The sequence below is a fragment of the Natator depressus genome, chromosome 10, assembly GCF_965152275.1.
Source record: "Natator depressus isolate rNatDep1 chromosome 10, rNatDep2.hap1, whole genome shotgun sequence".
Lineage (NCBI taxonomy): Eukaryota > Metazoa > Chordata > Testudines > Cheloniidae > Natator > Natator depressus.
Window position 1 is genome coordinate 14,727,564 of NC_134243.1, and position 17,539 is coordinate 14,745,102.

A 17,539-nucleotide genomic window follows, 5' to 3' on the forward strand; every position below is an offset into this window, starting at 1 on the left:
GGTGACAGCTACTCCACACACTCATGAAATGCACAATTCCATAGCAGTTGTGTGGTGGGCTCTACACATCTGGCTATATTTCATCCTGACTATTGATTTGCTATGGGACACCCTTTTCCCTCAATTACAGCCACCCAGGCTCAGAGCAGGACTCGCCCGGATAGCGTTGAGTTCCAGAAACAGGCCTAATTTGATACATGCTGGGAAAAGTGAATTAAACGTGTTAAGGTGTTTCCTCCTTGCCTCATGGAACATACACAATACACACTTTAAAAAATAAAGGGAATAAAACAGGAAGAAAACATTATTTTATACATGCACCATCTCTTAGACAAGACTTTATCACAAAGTTCACAGTCCCGGGGGGAAAGGGTTAATCCCAAAGAGAAGGTAATCATTCTCTAGCTCTTCAAATATCAACAATCTCAATACCATTGCCTCTCAACAGTAGGACTTGTCAAGAGGCCAGAATAATTCTTGTTAGGCCACATTCCTGGGCCTCCTCCACTATGCCAATTCTTTTCTACTCCTTGCAGCTGCCTTCCTAGTACTTCCTGTCTCCCGTCTTGCACCCTCTCTCCCCCCGTTGGTGCCATGTATTGATATACATTCAACAAACCTAGACATGTGGGAACTTGCAGTGTGCCAGGGACAGCTGAAAGCCCAAGGCAATCAATTCTAACATGGAAAGGGAGCCAGGCAAATGGATCAGGGTTAGCAATAATGTTAGGCTATTTCTGTCAGTTGTCAAAAAAGTGAAACAAAGGATCTTATTGCAGCCAAACAAGCTTCTAGAGACGGAGACTACCCCACAATGGCTGTACTAAATTCGCTCCTTTGTGGTTATTCCAAATACACCAGCACTTCTCCATACATTAGTTATCCTTCTTCTAACCACAATGCCCAGTGAACCCTACATTATCAACTTAGCCATCTTTTAGTCCTGCCCTTTAACCAAGGGCAAGAATGTAATGAATGAAGCTAGGAACCACAGTCAATAAAACAACTAAAGTCCACAGCTTGTATAACCACAGCAAGGAAAGTGGCTTCCTCAAATACTCAAATATATTAGATTAAGAAAACTATGTTAGCAGAAAGAGATCCTAGAAAGCATTGTGTAAGAAAAGGAAGTGGGAATCAAAATCCTGGTTCTCTTGAAGTCAGTAGCAAAACTCCCATTTGCAAAGCAAATGTCCCAAAATGAGTCACTAAAAGCAAACTCCTTTCACTAGAGAAATAGATTTGTCTTTGAAGACAAAAATGGAAAGGGCAGGATACATTTAGGGCTTGTTCCTGCACCTGAATATATGGGTATGCAATACTTGTAAAATCAGCTCTTTCACTTGTGCACATGTGAGCACTAGATGACAAAAGTCTCTTTAGTGCAAGTTGACACTGATGCTTCTTTAAGAAGTGCCCATCAATAGAAAACCGATGAGATCCTATATGTTGCAAATGGGCAGAGATGGAAGCCCAGATCTGCCTGGGACAAGAGGCTTTCATCACTCCATACAAATGTCTTCCAGGAATGCAAGCACCATGGTTACAACTCTTCACCTCTCACATCACTACCTCCTGTCACACAATCTTCCTCATTTAAATGAAACATGTTACGTTACTTACTGGAGGCAGGGCTCAAATTAAGGTTTGGGGCCTCCAGGTATAAAGCGCAGCCCACCTCCCCAAGGCTGTACTCTCTTCCCCCCATGTACTGCCCCAAGATAAATGCCACCATGTTGCCAAATTCAGAACTCCAATTTACCTAGCAGGGGTATGAACCCCAGTCTCAGGCAGCTGCTGAGGGAACAGGAGCCACAACACAAGTAAGAAGCTGCCATCACCAAGATCTGCTGGCAACCAGACAGCAGGGTTGGGGTCCCCTTCTCAGCTTAGCAATGTCTTGTCCTTCAGCCTCAGGAGGAAAGGACTCCTGGACTCCTCTTCCTCCCCACACCACTTCCTCTCTGTCTCACGTTTCTGTTGGAGATTCTTATGACCTTTGGCCCCTGGAACTCACTTCTTGTTCGTGGTAAGAAGGCATTCTTCTTGCCCCTGAAGGAGGGTAGCCCTGCAAGCAGCATAGTCTATGGGAGAGGCCTCCTTAGTTTGTGCCCTATTGACTAACACCTAAATGGAACAAAGCTTCACATTACCTTTCCTTAGAGGTTCAAGTCTACTGCTGGTGTTGGTTAAAAAGTTTTTAACAACACATGGACAATAAATGACTTTTCAACAAAACAAATGGGTTGGTGAGAAAATCTTTGTTCTCACAAAAAAATCGGTTTCTCATCAAAATTCCATGTTTATTACCTTCAAAATTGTTCATGGAAAAATTTTATAGTGTTTTGATCAGCTCCAGTCATTTCACAGTCTGTGGGAAATCTCCAGGAGCTAAAAGCCAGCTGCTTTCCAACAACACCAGATTTAGTAACAATATTGAGAGCAAAATTGGATTAAAAGAAAATGAAGGGTCTGTTTAACCTATCCAGTCAAACTCTACAAATCTATCCAAATCAAGTCCCCATGATGTTGCTGCCAGAAAGCCAGCCCTCTCTCACCTTTCTAGGGCAGGTATCCTTTCCTTCCATCTGACTCCCTGGCAGGCAGGATGTCAGACATGTAGTGGCTGGACACTCAATTGTCATTCATCCTCCTCTGATTTACCTTTCAGTAGACTTTGATCTTCCCTCTATGGCATCACCTCCTAAGGTATTTACTCTTCCTGGAGGAGATGACAGACCTTCATGAAAAATCCACTGTCTGTACCCAATATACATTCAGGATTGCGTTCATTGTGCTGGATAAATAGCTTCCAGTTACCTTCCTGTACCATTTTTACATTTAAACTTCTTTCCAAAGTATCTCCCTGCTGCATTTCCCCATATTATTTCCACATAAGGATCAGCTACACCCAGAGCTGTCTGTTCTTTATTCTAGCCCAACAACCATGCTTCTTGCATGTTAATTATCCTGCCTGGCAGTGTTAACCTGAATCCAACTGGTTGTCTTGCAATTTGAGTTTAAAGAGACATAGCTCACCTCCTTATTCTCTCATAACATTATTTTTACTCTCTATCAGATGTGATTTGCTGACAGATTCACTCCAACCTGTCACAAACATGATCACCAGGATGATCATGTAAATTGAATACATATGGGGCACCAATACAACCAAAGTGGAGTCAGCATTTTTATTCAAGTAAATATTGATGAATAATTGTTGAGATATTCTGTCAGCACCATTAAATATCTTCCCTCTACAGATGAAAAAAGGTTGAAAAATTGGAAGGAGTTCAAAAAAGAGCTAGAAAAATGATTCAAGGCCTGCAAATCATGCCTTTAATGAGACACTGAAGAAGCTCAAATGATTTACTTTATCGAATACAAGATTATAGTGATTGGATGAAGTCTACAAGTATGTACATGGGGAACAGATTCCTGATAGTAGAGAGGTCTTTCATCTAGCAGGGAAAGGCATAACAAAATCCAGTACTTGAAAGTTGAAGCTAGACAAATTCAGACTAGAAATAGGGAACAATTTTTTAAACAGTGAGGGTCCTGACTATGAGAACAAGGTATATAAGGACATGACTAAATCTCCATTACTTGTAACCGCTAAGTCAAGACTGGATATCTTTCTAAAATATACTCTATCACTCAAAAGAATCTATGGTCTGGATGCAGAAATGATTAGGTAAGGTTGTTTGGCCTGTGTTATGGTGGAGGTCAAATTAGATTATCAGGATCATCCCTCCTGACCTTACAATGTATGAATGAATCTATGAACGTGTGTAAAAGAGGGAAATATTCAAAAGAGGTTCAGGCCCTGCCAGCATCCTGCCAGTCACATGAGAGGTAGATAAAGGGATCAACCTAGGCAATATGTGAAATTGAGCGAATAAAGCCACATGCTTTTCCCCCCCCATCAATACCCCCAATTTTTTTTTTTTTTTGCGTTGATCCAAATATGATTTTTTCAGAAAATTGAAAAAAAAATGGATTGGATCAAATGCAATGTTTAGTTCAGGCCAAAATCAAATGTTTCATTGTGATTTTGAACCTTTAAAAATAAATAAATAAATAAAATCAAAGAAATTTCAAAACCAAAAGTTGTTTGGAATTAAAAAAAACAAACATTTAGTTTTGAAAATGTCAAAAATGAAACATTTGGGCTTTTTCTAAATTTGTGTCTATGTGGGTTTGGGTTTTTTGTTGTTGTCGCTGTTTTGTGCATTCAATTCGGCAAAACTGACACATATTTATGAAATATTTTGGGGTCATTGAATGTATTTTCCAATTAAAGGTGAAATATTTTGCCCAACTCTAGCCCTAGCTACAACTGAACTGTTTTCCTTGGTATTTGCTGTATACTTCAACTAGTGACATTAGAATTAGGGAAAGGTGTCAAAGTGACAGCCCCGGGAGCTGGCATCCTTCTTTTATCCACAGAACAGGTTCAGCAAGGGGAACAGCAATGCAATCTTCCCAATCCTTACCCTCTTCTTTGCCTTAACCTGAGGTGGACAGACCAGCTCTTGGAGAGGAGAGAAGTAGTTCATGTTCAAAAGCCATTCTTTCTCTGCCCTCTCAGTGACGGTTGCAGTTGGTGCCAAGTCTAGGGTGAGCAGGTATCCAGTTTTCAACCAGAAAACCCGGTCAAAAGGGACCCTGGTGGCTCCAGTCAGCACCGCCAACCAGGCCATTAACAGTCCGGTCAGCAGTGCTGCAGGGCTAAAGCAGGCTAGTCCCTACCTGTCCTGGCACCGTGCTGTGCTCCAGAAGCAGCCAGCAGGTCTGGCTCCTAGGTGGGGGGGCCACCAGGCTCCAGATGCTGCCCCCATCACGATCTGCCAATGGGAGCTGGGGGTGGGGGGCGGTGCCTGCAGGCGAGAGCAGTGCGTGGAGCCACCTGTCCCCTCCACCTAGGGGCCAGACCTGCTGGCTGCTTCCAGGGCGCAGTGCAGTGCCAGGACAGGCAGGCAGCCTGCCTTAGTCCCTCTGCACCGCTGACTGGGAGCCGCCTGAGGTGAGCCCGCCCGCGAGCCCCAACCCCTGCCCTGAGCCCCCCCCAAACTGGGAGCCCCTCCTGCATCCCAAATCCCTCATCCCCAACCCCACCCCAGAACCCGCACCCCCCAGCCCAGAGCCCTCACCCCCCTGCACCCCAACCCCCTGCCCCATTCCAGAGCCCCCTCCTCAACTCCAAACCCCTCAGCCCCAGCCCGACATCAAAGCCCGCATCCCAAGCCAGAGCCCTCACCCTCTCCTGCATCCCAACCCCCTACCCCAGCCCACACTCCGAATCCCTCAGACCCAGCCCCACGCCAAAGCCCACACCCCGAGCCCAGAGCCCACACCCCCTCCCATGCCCCAATCCCCTGCCTCAACCCACAGCCCCCTTCCACATTCCAAATCCCTTGGCCCCACCCCCAGTCTGGAGCCCCCTCCTGCACCCCAGAGCCTGCACCCACAGCCAGAGCCCTCACCCCCTCCTGCAGCCCAACCCCATGCCCCAGCTCAGTGAAAGAGAGTGAGGGTGGGGGAGAGTGAGCCACTGAGGAAGGGAGAATGTAGTGAGTGGGGGTGGGGCCTCAGGGAAGGGGCGGGGCTAGGGTGTTTGGTTTTGTGTGATTAGAAAGTTGGCAACTCTAGTGCCAACTGAGGTAATAAAATGTATTCAGTTGAAACGTGTACACACTGTTTTTCCTATACACACATGCAACCACACACGAGCACATTTCTAAGTACAACATATATCATGGTGTTCATTCACCAGCCAATGCAGGCACGCCTCTGGTGGAGCTGACGCCCCCACTTTAACCCCGCACCTCAGCATGGCCAACGTGTGCTTGCTTTAGCTGAGGAACACACACCCTATTGTGAGCTATTGCCTCCTTCGCAACATGTTAAGAATAAGCCACAGACATGCCCCTCTGCACTGAGTTCTCACTGTTTACTTTCAACCATGAGCTTGGGCGTCTCTTGGTTGCTGCGTGTTTACAGAGCAAATGGCCAAGTTCAGAAAGTTCAGCAACCCCCACATCTCTGTAATTACCTTGTTTTCTACAGTTTGGCCCGATGTGGGATGAACGTTGGTACTTTCCAGCAGTTCTATTTTCATCTTGGCATCATCTTATACCAGGAAAGTATGTCAGCGCTGGGAACCGCCCTGTGACAGAGGACATCTAATTGGCCCCTAAACTAATGAGAAAGTAGCATGTTTACCTTCTTCACTAGCTTTTGTACACAGATGCAGCAAGTGCTGTTGTCTCAACATCTTGTGTGAATAAAGGGCCAGATACCCAGCTGGTGTAAATGGGGGCAGCTTCAGTGAAGTCAATGGAGCAGTGCCCATTTACATCAGCTCAGGAGCTGGCCCTAAAGAGGTATATTCACATTTCCTAGCTGGACCCAATAAACCACGAAACACTTGTCATTTGGAATTTCAGTTCTGATCCAATTTTCTTGCTTCCTCAAAGAGATCATTAAAAACAAATGTAAAAAAGCCAAGTTGAGTCAAAACTCAATCATACTGATGTTTTTATTATAAAAGAGGCTTGGGGTGTCATTTTTTTTCCAGTTTGGCATCTTTTATTATTGCAATCTTTAAAAATGACTGCTTTTTCCACTGTATTAATTTATTTTTATTCATTCCTCAGATGCCTGTCACAGGGTATCTTGAATGCTGCCAATCTGCCAAACAAAGTAAGCCAAGAAAGAAAGAAAGAAAGAAAGAAAAAGGATAACAAGCCAGAAGGAAGAGCTGATAAAAAGGGAGGCAGAATGGTTGAAGGAAGTGGTTATGGTGCCACCCTAAAGCTCAGGAGATCCAAGTTAAATTCTCTGCTCTGCCACAGACTTTTTGGGACACCTTGGACAAGTCACTTAGTCTTTCTGAGCCTCCGTTCCCCATCTGTACAATGGAGATCATAGCACTGCCCTTCCTCTCAGATGTGTTGTGAGAATAAATACATTAACAACACGAGGCACTCATATGGGGGCCATATAAACACAAGCATGGGATAGAAATACATTGATAGAGCCCAACATGCCAAGCCTTGAGTACAGATGACATGGGAAGGAGGTAATTCCCCAAACTGAGATCAAGCCCCATCCAGTTAGAATCTGGTCACAGGATGGAGCGCAGAAACAATCGCCCCAAGAATAACTGCCTCCAGGCAAGAGAGTTGCTCAGATATCTTGCACTATGATTATGACAGTCTACAGGGGGTGCTACTTGGACTCAGAGAACAAGGGATTAAACTCAATGCAACTTCCCCCCCTTCTTGTACAGATACCCAGAGTGCGAGTTGTTGAGTCAATGGGCTTGGATTCAGGACACCTGGGTTCTGGTCCCAGTTCTGCCGCACAGATTTTGTGAGAGACCTTGGGCAAGTCACTTAAACCTTTCTTGGACTCAGTTCTCCCTCTGTTAAAGTGGATACTACTACTTACTTACTTCCATCTCGTATATACAGATTGTAACCTGTTTGGGATGGGGACTGTTTCTTATTACGAGTATGCACAGCCCCTAGCACAACTGGCCCCCAATGTCAGCTGGAATACAAAGAAGAATAGGAACGAGCCATAAGAATGGCTGCTTGCAAGACAGAGGGGAAAGGCGGTCTTAAGGAAGTGTCCCTAGATGTAAACTACCCCAAACAAGATCCTTCCTTCTTCAGTGTGTAACCAAAGTCTGAAACAAAAGTTCTCCCGTGTTTGGGGTTCAGTAAGCCAGCACGGTTTCTCCAGCCCTGGAGCCTAGCTGCTCCCCTGCGAGGCTGCTGTGGACTTCCTCCTTTTATTCTCAACAGGTGGGCCCAGATGCACATACCACAATCTCTTCCAAACCTCTGTACAGCTGACAGGAAAAGAAAGAGTAAGGCTGGGGGAGCCTCAGTAGGGTGGAGCCAAAGCCCAATATCCAAGTAGGACTCACAGTGAATGCACAGTTCTCCCCCTCGGAAGAGGGCAAGAGAAAGAACAAACCTCACATGGCAGATGATAGTCACATCCTTTAATGCACTGCCAGAAGGCGCTCATATACCACAGTGATAAGGGTAAGGTAAGAACCTGAGTAGACTAGAATAGACCACAGCTGGGGAGTACACCCTGTAAGGAGGGGCTCCTAACCTAAGGATTATAGCACTGAACTTCAAGATGAAGAGATTTGGATTTTGCTTACTGATTGTATTAACTTATTTTACTCTCCTGTCATAAGCAAAATCAGTGAAAAGGCCTGGTGTTTCTTTCCTTCTGAATTAGCCTTTCAGTTTACAAGACTTCAGCTGGAACCTGAACTGATTCTTTTTCTTTTTGAATACAGTAATTGCAAAATGTTGGTGCTTAAATTTCTTGCCTCATCTTGTGGCCCTGCAATGTTCCAAGCATCACAGTTATTTCCTTGATTTATACTGGTTCCTTTCTTTCCTTCCACGCAGAGACTTGGCATAATAGGGAATAGCAGAGCTAACTGGCTGCCCAAATAGCTGCCAGGAGCACTACAAACTACTGCTGCCGTATTTTAATCAGTTTTGCTTATTGGGGCACAAGGGAAATGTTTCCGTTATGAGATATTGCATTTGTTCATAGTGGAAAAGATTTTGCTCCTGGAAACAGTACATAAAATGTTTGGTTTCTAGAAGAAAGGATGCAATTGATAAACTGAATAAACTATTGCAAGTATGAACTGTGCTTTAACGGTCTCTCTATGGTTCCTAAGGAAATATGAAAAGTAAAACAATGAGAAGGGAAATAATACAATGAAATCAAATAGGAATGAAAAGAGAGGGATGAAGGTGCTTCTGTATGGGTAAAGACACTGTATGACACTGGCAGATCAGATGCCAGCTCATGCCAAGGCCCCTAGGTCTCACTGGACACTGACAAATGCAGAGCTGGAAAGCAGTCTGGCTCACCCAGGTGTTAGTATTGTTAAACTCGGTATTAGATTTATAAAAACGTGCTTAGTGTTTAGACTTTATGAAATGTTGTGAGTTGCCACATGCAAAAATCTCACTTACAATATCTGTATCCCATGTTATAAGGTAGCATTTAAGTGTTTTCTCTGAAACCATAAACCCCCACAGTGAGGAAAGACGCATTACCAAGTGTGAAATACTAGTCTCCCACAAGAGGTGTCATCTCTTGCACAACCAAAGAAGGCCTATAGACACCAGGCAAGCCATTATAAAACAGCAGAGGATAACAGACTTAGTTGATTGCTTCCCCCACACCTTGAAGAGAAGACATCCAGGTGGATTCATCCCATCAGCTTGAACTTTGGGGGAAGGGAATAAAAATCTCTGACAGGAAGAAACTGTATTTCTCTATGCTGGTTGGACTTTGAGAGGGCAAGATTTCTAAACATAAGCAAGAGATCTCCAACTGCTTAGCCTGGGTTAACCCTAGAGGACATACGAGTTGCATATTACAGCACCGTCTATCACCTTTGAACCATTACACTGTAACTCATTTGTGTGTACGCGTTTTCCTACTTTAACCTTATAACTAACATTTGTTCTTCTTAGTTAATAAATCTTTAGTTAATATATTATAGGATTGACTACAAGCGTTGTCTTTGGTAGAGGATCTAAGGTGCAATTGACCTGGGGTAAGTGATTGGTCCTTTGGGACTGGAGTAACCCAAATATTGTTGTGATTGTTGGTGTAAGACACCATCTACCACAAAGGCAAGCTTGCCTGCATGGTAAGATAAACCAAAGTACCCAAGGGGACTGTCTGTGACTCCTTGTCAAAGCTGTAATAGTGCTTGAGGAGTTCACACTTGATACTTGCTTGGTGAAATCTAAGCACAGAACTCACAACCAAGGTGGGGTTTGTGCCCTGGTTTGTAACAGTCAGACTTGAGATTGGAACTCATGCTCCTGAGCCACTCCAGACAGTTTGACAGAGGGTATTTAGGGAGAGTATGTCATCATGGAAAGGTAAAAAGATGAGTAAAGCCCAGGGATAGAAATAGTCTGAGTGGGAAGCTGGAGAATGAGAAATTCAGTTTTAAAGGCCTCAACTTTCAAATGTCAGCCTTTCTGTGCACCTGACAAATTGCTTATAAATACATTTGCTCCTGCACTTTGAAGTTGCAAACACCTACAGGCTCTAGCACTTGCGCATGTACTGGGTGTAGTCTGGCATTAGACTTTACACCTGAAAAACTGATGCCCCAACAAGTTCCATACATGCAAATCCTAAAACCAGTGTGCATAAACACACAATTATTTAAAGCACATACATAGGTGTTTCCACCAGCAAAGAGAAGGCACAAGCACATACCCAGGTCTGTCATCACATGTGCACCACTGGGAGCCTGGGACAAGGCCTAGCTAAAAGTTTATCTGAAAATATGCAAAATTGCTGCTCCTTTGAACATAGGGGATTTAGAATGTGCATCAAAGAGTGACAGTGAAAGCATTAATACTATCCTATCTACAGCTAAGTCTCTCTATCTTGAGATTTTCTAAGCTCAAATAAATTGGTTAGTCTCTAAGGTACCACAAGTACTCCTTTTCTTTTTTCTAAGGTACCAATTACTGTGATATCAAGTACCAACAATGAAGAGCCTATTCTCAAATAACATGAGCAATTTAAGACCAATTTTCATGTCAGTTCTATACGGAATGAATGTTCTCCTACATAGCTCACACAAAGGGAGTATGTTGTTTTTTTAAAAAGCATGGAATTCCTGCTGTGCCACTCGCGGGATAAGCACTAAGGGGAATGTGTTCATATCTCCGTGGCCAGGAACAGGTTACAAAAGGGGAAGAATCCAGCCAAGACGAAATATTAACTCATGCCTAGCACGTTGCTGCAATCAATGTGAAAAAGAGAAGGAGGAAGGTGCTTTACCCAACGTGGCAGATGATGAATGAAAGCACTGACCTTGCTAGCATGACAAAAATAACCTCCAACCAGAAAGTGACTTCTTGGCCATGTTATCCCACGTCTAAGTCCCAAACCGACTTTACATCAACATGAGGCATGTGGTATATGTCACCAAAAAGGTGAACTGACCCTGTAGCAAATTTACTGCTGGTCTGCATGAAAGACAATACAGTTCTATGAGCAATGCCATGGTCTTATCATGAGATTACTGTGCAATGTATATGTCTTCTAGCATCATCTATATTTTACTGTACAAACCTATCCACCGGGGCCAGGTACAAATAACAGCCCATATTCCTTTTATGTTTGAGCTCCCCTTTGTGTCTCTCACCTTAACCCCAAGTAGGGTGTGATGCTGGTAAACCAAGTGCCAGATCTTGCCAAGTCTGTAGGCATCAGTTGAGCACTGACAAATTCCTAGCTGGAAACCAGACCGGCTCACCTATATGTTAATATTGTTCAAAAGATAGGTGTTAGACTTTTAAGGATGTGGTTAGACTCTTTAAAATGCATGTAAGCCGCTGCAGGGATTAATCTTAACTGTAATGTCTGCATTCCATACTGCAAGGTAAAATATAAGTTTGTTTTATAATTGCAAAAATGCCTTCTCTGAACTTGTGAACTCAGAGGGGAAGAGTGGACTATCAAAATTAAGTGGGCCATCACAGGACAAAAGCTTTGTTAATTCTCCTATCCGCCCATGGAGAAGTACCTGCATGAGGCCTCGTCACATTGGTTTGAATGCTAGAACAGGGATATAAAAATAGCTAACAAAGATTTTTCTTCTATTTTCTGTTTGGACTCTCACAAGGGCTGGATCTCAGACACAAAAAGCAGAGATCCCCAGGGTTGACCTGGGTTAAGCCCTAACAAGCCATTCAATTTTCAGAGTAGCAGCTGTGTTAGTCTGTATCCGCAAAAAGAACAGGAGTACTTGTGGCACCTTAGAGACTAACAAATTTATTGAGCATAAGCTTTCATGGGCTACAGCCCACTTCATCAGATGCATAGAATGGAACATAAGGTAAGAAGATATATATACATACAGAGAACATGAAAAGGTGGAAGTTGCCATACCAACTCTAAGAGGCTAATTAATTAGGAGGAGCTATTATCTGCAGGAGAAAAAAAAACTTTTGTAGTGATAATCAAGATGGCCCATTTCAGACAGTTGACAAGAAGGAGTGAGGATACTTAACATAGGGAAATAGATGCAATTTGTGTAATGACCCAGCCACCCCCAGTCTCTATTCAAGCCCAAGTTAATGGTATCTAGTTTGCAAATTAATTCCAATTCAGCAGTTTCTCATTGGTGTCTGTTTTTGAAGCTTTTCTGTTGCAAAATTGACACCTTTAAGTCTGTTACTGAGTGACCAGAGATGCTGAAGTGTTCTCCTACTGGTTTTGAATGTTATGATTCCTGATGTCAGATTTGTGTCCATTTATTCTTTTGTGTAGAGAATGTCCAGTTTGGCCAATGTACATGGCAGAGGGGCATTGCTGGCATATGATGGCATATATCACATTGGTACATGTGCAGGTGAACGAGCCCCTGATGGCGTGGCTGATGTGATTAGGTCCTATGATGGTGTCAGTTGAATAGATACGTGGACAGAGTTGGCATCGGGCTTTGTTGCAAGATTAGGTTCCTGGGTTAGTGTTTTTGTTATGTGGTGTGTCGATGCTGGTGAGTATTTGCTTCAGGTTGGGGGGCTGTCTGTAAGCGAGGACTGGTCTGTCTCCCAAGATCTGTCAGAAAGTGAGGGATCATCTTTCAGGATACATTGTAGATCTTTGATGATGCGCTGGAGAGGCTTTAGTTGGGGGCTGAAGGTGATGGCTAGTGGCGTTCTGTTATTTTCTTTGTTGGGCCTGTCCTATAGTAGGTGATTTCTGGGTACTCTTCTGACTCTGTCAATCTGTTTTTTCACTTCAGCAGGTGAGTATTGTAGTTGTAGGAATGCTTGATAGAGATCTTGTAGGTGTTTGTCTCTGTCTGAGGGTTGGAGCAAATGTGGTTGTATCGTAGAGCTTGGCTGTAGAGAATGGATTGTGTGGTGTGTCCTGGATGGAAGCTTGAGACATGTAGGTAAGTATAGCATTCAGCAGGTTTCCAGTATAGGGAGGTGTTTATGTGACCATCGCTTATTAGCACAGAAGTGTCCAGGAAATGGATCGCTTGTGTGGATTGGTCCAGGCTGAGGTTGATGGTGGGATGGAAATTGTTGAAATCATGGTGGAATTCCTCAAGGGCTTCTTTTCCACGGGTCCAGATGATGAAGATGTCATCAATGTAGTGCAAGTAGAGTAGGGGCATTAGGGGGCGCGAGCTGAGGAAGCGTTGTTTTAAGTCAGCCATAAAAATATTGGCATACTGTGGGGCCATGCGGGTACCCATAGCAGTGCCGCTGACTTGAAGGTATATATTGTCCCCAAATGTGAAATAGTTGCGGGTGAGGACAAAGTCACAAAGTTTAGCCACCAGGTTTGCCGTGACATTATCGGGGATGCTGTTCCTGACAGCTTGGAGTCCATCTTTGTGTGGAATGTTGGTGTAGAGGGCTTCTACATCCATAGTGGCCAGGATGGTGTTTTCTGGAAGATCATGATGGACTTTAGTTTCCTCAGGAAGTCAGTGGTGTCTCAAAGATAGTTGGGAGTGCTGGTAGCGTAGGGACTGAGGAGAGAGTCCACATAGCCAGACAATCCTGCTGTTAGGGAGCCAATGCCTGAGATCATGGGGCATCCAGGATTTCCAGGTTTATGGATCTTGGGTAGCAAATAAAATACCTTTGGTTGGGGCTCTAGGGGTGTGTGTACACAGATCTGTTCCTGTGGTTTTTCAGGGAGTTTCTTGAGCAGATGGTGTAGTTTCTTTTGGTAATCCTCAGTGGGATCAGAGGATAATGGCCTTTAGAATGTGGAGTTAGAGAGCTGCCTAGCAGCCTCTTGTTCATATTCCAACTTATTCATGGTGACGATAGCACCTCCTTTTTCAGCCTTTTTGATTATGATGTCAGAGTTGTTCCTGAGGCTGTTGATGGCATTGTGTTCAGCATGGCTGAGGTTATGGGACAAATGATGCTGCTTTTCCACAATTTCAGCCTGTGCTCATCGACGGAAGCAATCTTTGTAGAAGTCCAGTCTGTTGCTGATTATCACTACAAAAGTTTTTTTTTCTCCTGCTGATAATCATTCATCTTAATTAATTAGCCTCTTAGAGTTGGTATGGAAACTTCCACCTTTTCATGTTCTCTGTATGTATATATATTTCTTACTATATGTTCCATTCTATGCATCTGATGAAGTGGGCTATAGCCCATGAAAGCTTATGCTCAAATAAATTTGTTAGTCTCTAAGGTGCCACAAGTACTTCTGTTCTTTTTTTTAAACACATTCAATGCTGACTGATTACTACATCTCTGGCACCTTTCGAATCACAGACAAACTCATTTTTGAAACTCATTTTAAACTCATATATGTTGCCTGCTTTATCCTGTAAATAGCTTATTTCTTTTTCCTAGTTAATTAAACTTTAATTATTTTATTACAGGACTGGCTACAGGCATTGTCTTTGCTGTGAGATCCAAGGTATAAATTGATGAGGAATAAGAGACTGGTCTGTTGGGACTTGGAGCAATCTGAATATTTTGTGATTTTTGGTGTAAGTGACTATTTATCTCTAAGTCCAGCTTGCCTGGATGGCAAGATAGTCCCCTTGGGCTTGCTAGTCTGTCTATGACTCCTTGGTAAGACAGTTAAAGTGATCCAGAGTTCACATTTGTTACTGGGTTGTTAAATATAGTTACAGAAATTTGCTGTAGACTTCTTCAAGACTCCAGTGCTATAGCAATTGATTGTGTTAGAACTCAGCATAGAAGGCACTTGAGCTCTGCAGTCTTAATGAATTAAATTTCTCTCTCTATCATCCATGGGTGCACCAAAGGACCAACGGCAGAAGAAGGGAAGGCAGATGCATGAGAAGTGTCAGCATCAGGAGAGAGCAATATGGTGAGAGCGTATCAAGTTAGTTTCCAACACCATGAAACCAACCTATGCTTCTCTCTGGTTGATGGATACTATACAACGCTGCATTTCTGCAAATGAACATCAAGATTTTTTTTAAAAAAAGTATCCTAGGCCAAACTTACAAATCATCTAAAGATCCTGATGGACACCTAGTAGGATTTACTTTTGTGCCTAAATAAGTTAGGCATCTAACCTATCTGTGTCTTTAGATGTATAAATATATTTGTCAATCTGGCCCCTAGTGTCCATAGTTCAAATTACTATGTAAATATGTAGTAGGTCAACCCCTACCCAAATGTCAAGATGCAGTCACATATTTAAGGTGTTTTATTTTCATGGTTAAAACGCAGGAATCAGACTTATGCCACTTTGGGGAAGATCTCTAGTTAAGAAACACACATGCCACACATCAATATCCAATAAAGATTTAGACCATAGAATCCTAATAATGTAAACAATCTTAACTTGCACTTGCATTATAACTGCTAAATATCATCAGAGAATTGCACAGCCTTCAACCTTTTCATCTAAAATAAATAGATGGGCTAGATTTTTTTTTAAAAGGCTTTTGGTCCCTAGCAGTGCATCTCTACAATTGCACCTCTCTCAGGCACTGTCAGGGTTTTCTAATTTAAAAAGAAGATATATGGTACTCATAGCGTCTGGAAAAATAGGACACAGATTAATCCTAATATCTGCCAGCAACAGGCAAAGAGCAAACCACCCCTGACCATGCCATCTCTACCCATGGGTGACAGACTAAGTATCCATGGCTACAGGACTACAGCAGGCGGGGGAGGGGGGAGAGAGAGAGAGAGAGAGAGAGAGAGAGAGAGAGAGAGTGTGTGTGTGTGTGTGTGTGTGTGTGTGTGAACACTTTCATCTTGCTTTGCCTAAAATCACGACACTTGAGCTCTGGCAAGATGCAGGTCATTTCAGAGCTGAGAGGTACCTACAGAGAAAGGGCTCCGATCCTGCCAAAGCATCCATGCAGAACCTTAGGCCCGGGAGGAGCCCCACTGAAGTCAATGGGACTGCGCATATGCCTAAGACTTTGCCCACATGCATACCTTCAAAACAACCTATTCAGATCTAGAGATAGCCATCCTACTGTTTGCAATAATATGATGCGGACATCGGCAGAACAGCAGCCTGGCGTGACGGAGCTTTAGAACCAGCGTCTCCTCTATCATTATGGGCATTGGGCTGAAGAACCCTAACAGAAAGGAGGGGTGGGGGTCTGGGGGAGGAGAGAGAAGAACACAAAAGAAAGAGTTGTACAGAGAATTATCGTTAGAACCCAGAAGAGCCGATATTCTGAGGTGTTTTGTAATGTGTTTGAGGTATAGAACAGCTGCTTAGCTAATAGCATTATACAGGATTGTGACAGAAAAGAGCAGTAATATTAAACTATAGGAAAGGGAAGAATTATTGGCTGCATACGTTTTCCCAAAGAATAACATAATGAAAAGGGTTCAGCTGAAGCCACTAAGGGACCCTGCAAATCATATATATTATAAATCAGCAAAGCCCTGAGGCATCATGTTTATATAGACACTTAAATTTAAAATCAAAATACTCAATCTTCGTTGCTAGGAACAGAGATTCAATTACTTTGAGCTTTACAGTCTGAATAATTTGCAGCATAAAACTAAGTTTTGTCCCCAAGGTATTGCTCACTTGCGGGCCATTTAAATCACCTAGTTGCATGGAGCAGACAAAACAAATTAATCCAAAAAAGTAACAAAATTAGCCTTCTATCTACGAAATCTGATACAAATTGCAAAACAGATGATGTGCAAAAATCATGCAACGTTCATCGCGTCATGAAGCCCTCATCATCTCCATTCCCCCCCCCCCCCCCCCGCTTTCTTTAATTCTATAAAGCTCTCCAGACAAAGACAGGAAACATTTTATTACTAAAACTGCTTGAGAAGTCAATCTTAATACTCTTATTGCTGTCTAGTTGAAATAGTGCTCGACAAAAGCATAATGAAATTTCAAACATAATGTGATAGAGGTTACTCTGATGACAACTGGGAGGTTCTTCAAGACTATTCTATAATTGGAAGGATTTTTTTTTAATTCAAGTCAGAGATTGACCACACAGGCCCTGAGCCTGTAAGTGACGTTGCATGAGCAGATCCCTGTGCCTACAAACAACTCTGTTGAAATCAATAGGGCTCCACACATGCACTGGGATCTACCCACATGCAACAAGTAGAAGGACTGGTGCTGAAGACCAGAGCCAGATCTGAACTCTTCTAAAGTTTGGAGGTCTTCAGATCTGGGGTTCCTCAAATCTTTGACAGCACAGTGACATGCTACAGTATCAGCACAGCAGAAATGTTGTTACTTTATTTACCTCCCCTTTATGCCAGCCTTGCAAAATTCTGCTCACCCTGGGCAAGTCATTTTTCCCCTTGGTTTTGGAAAGCAAGGAAAATATTGAAAGTCTTTTTATAATAAAGGCTAGGCCCAGGAAACTTGGTTCATGAGCTGCCACATTTTGACAAGGTTTCTAAAAATGTTAGATATACTAGGATCGCCATAGCAGCAGCCAAATGTATGAATGTCAAAGCATTTCTCTGATGCAGTATCGCCAGCC

General features: G+C 43.2%; 1 long non-coding RNA gene across 1 annotated transcript; it reads left to right on the top strand.

Annotated features, from left to right (window-relative positions):
• The first annotated feature begins 9,540 nt into the window (after positions 1-9,540).
• Positions 9,541-15,182, top strand: LOC141994381 (uncharacterized). The gene is made up of 3 exons (XR_012641114.1): positions 9,541-9,613; positions 14,456-14,566; positions 14,849-15,182. It is a non-coding gene; the product is annotated as an uncharacterized LOC141994381 (long non-coding RNA).
• The last annotated feature ends 2,357 nt before the right edge of the window (positions 15,183-17,539 follow it).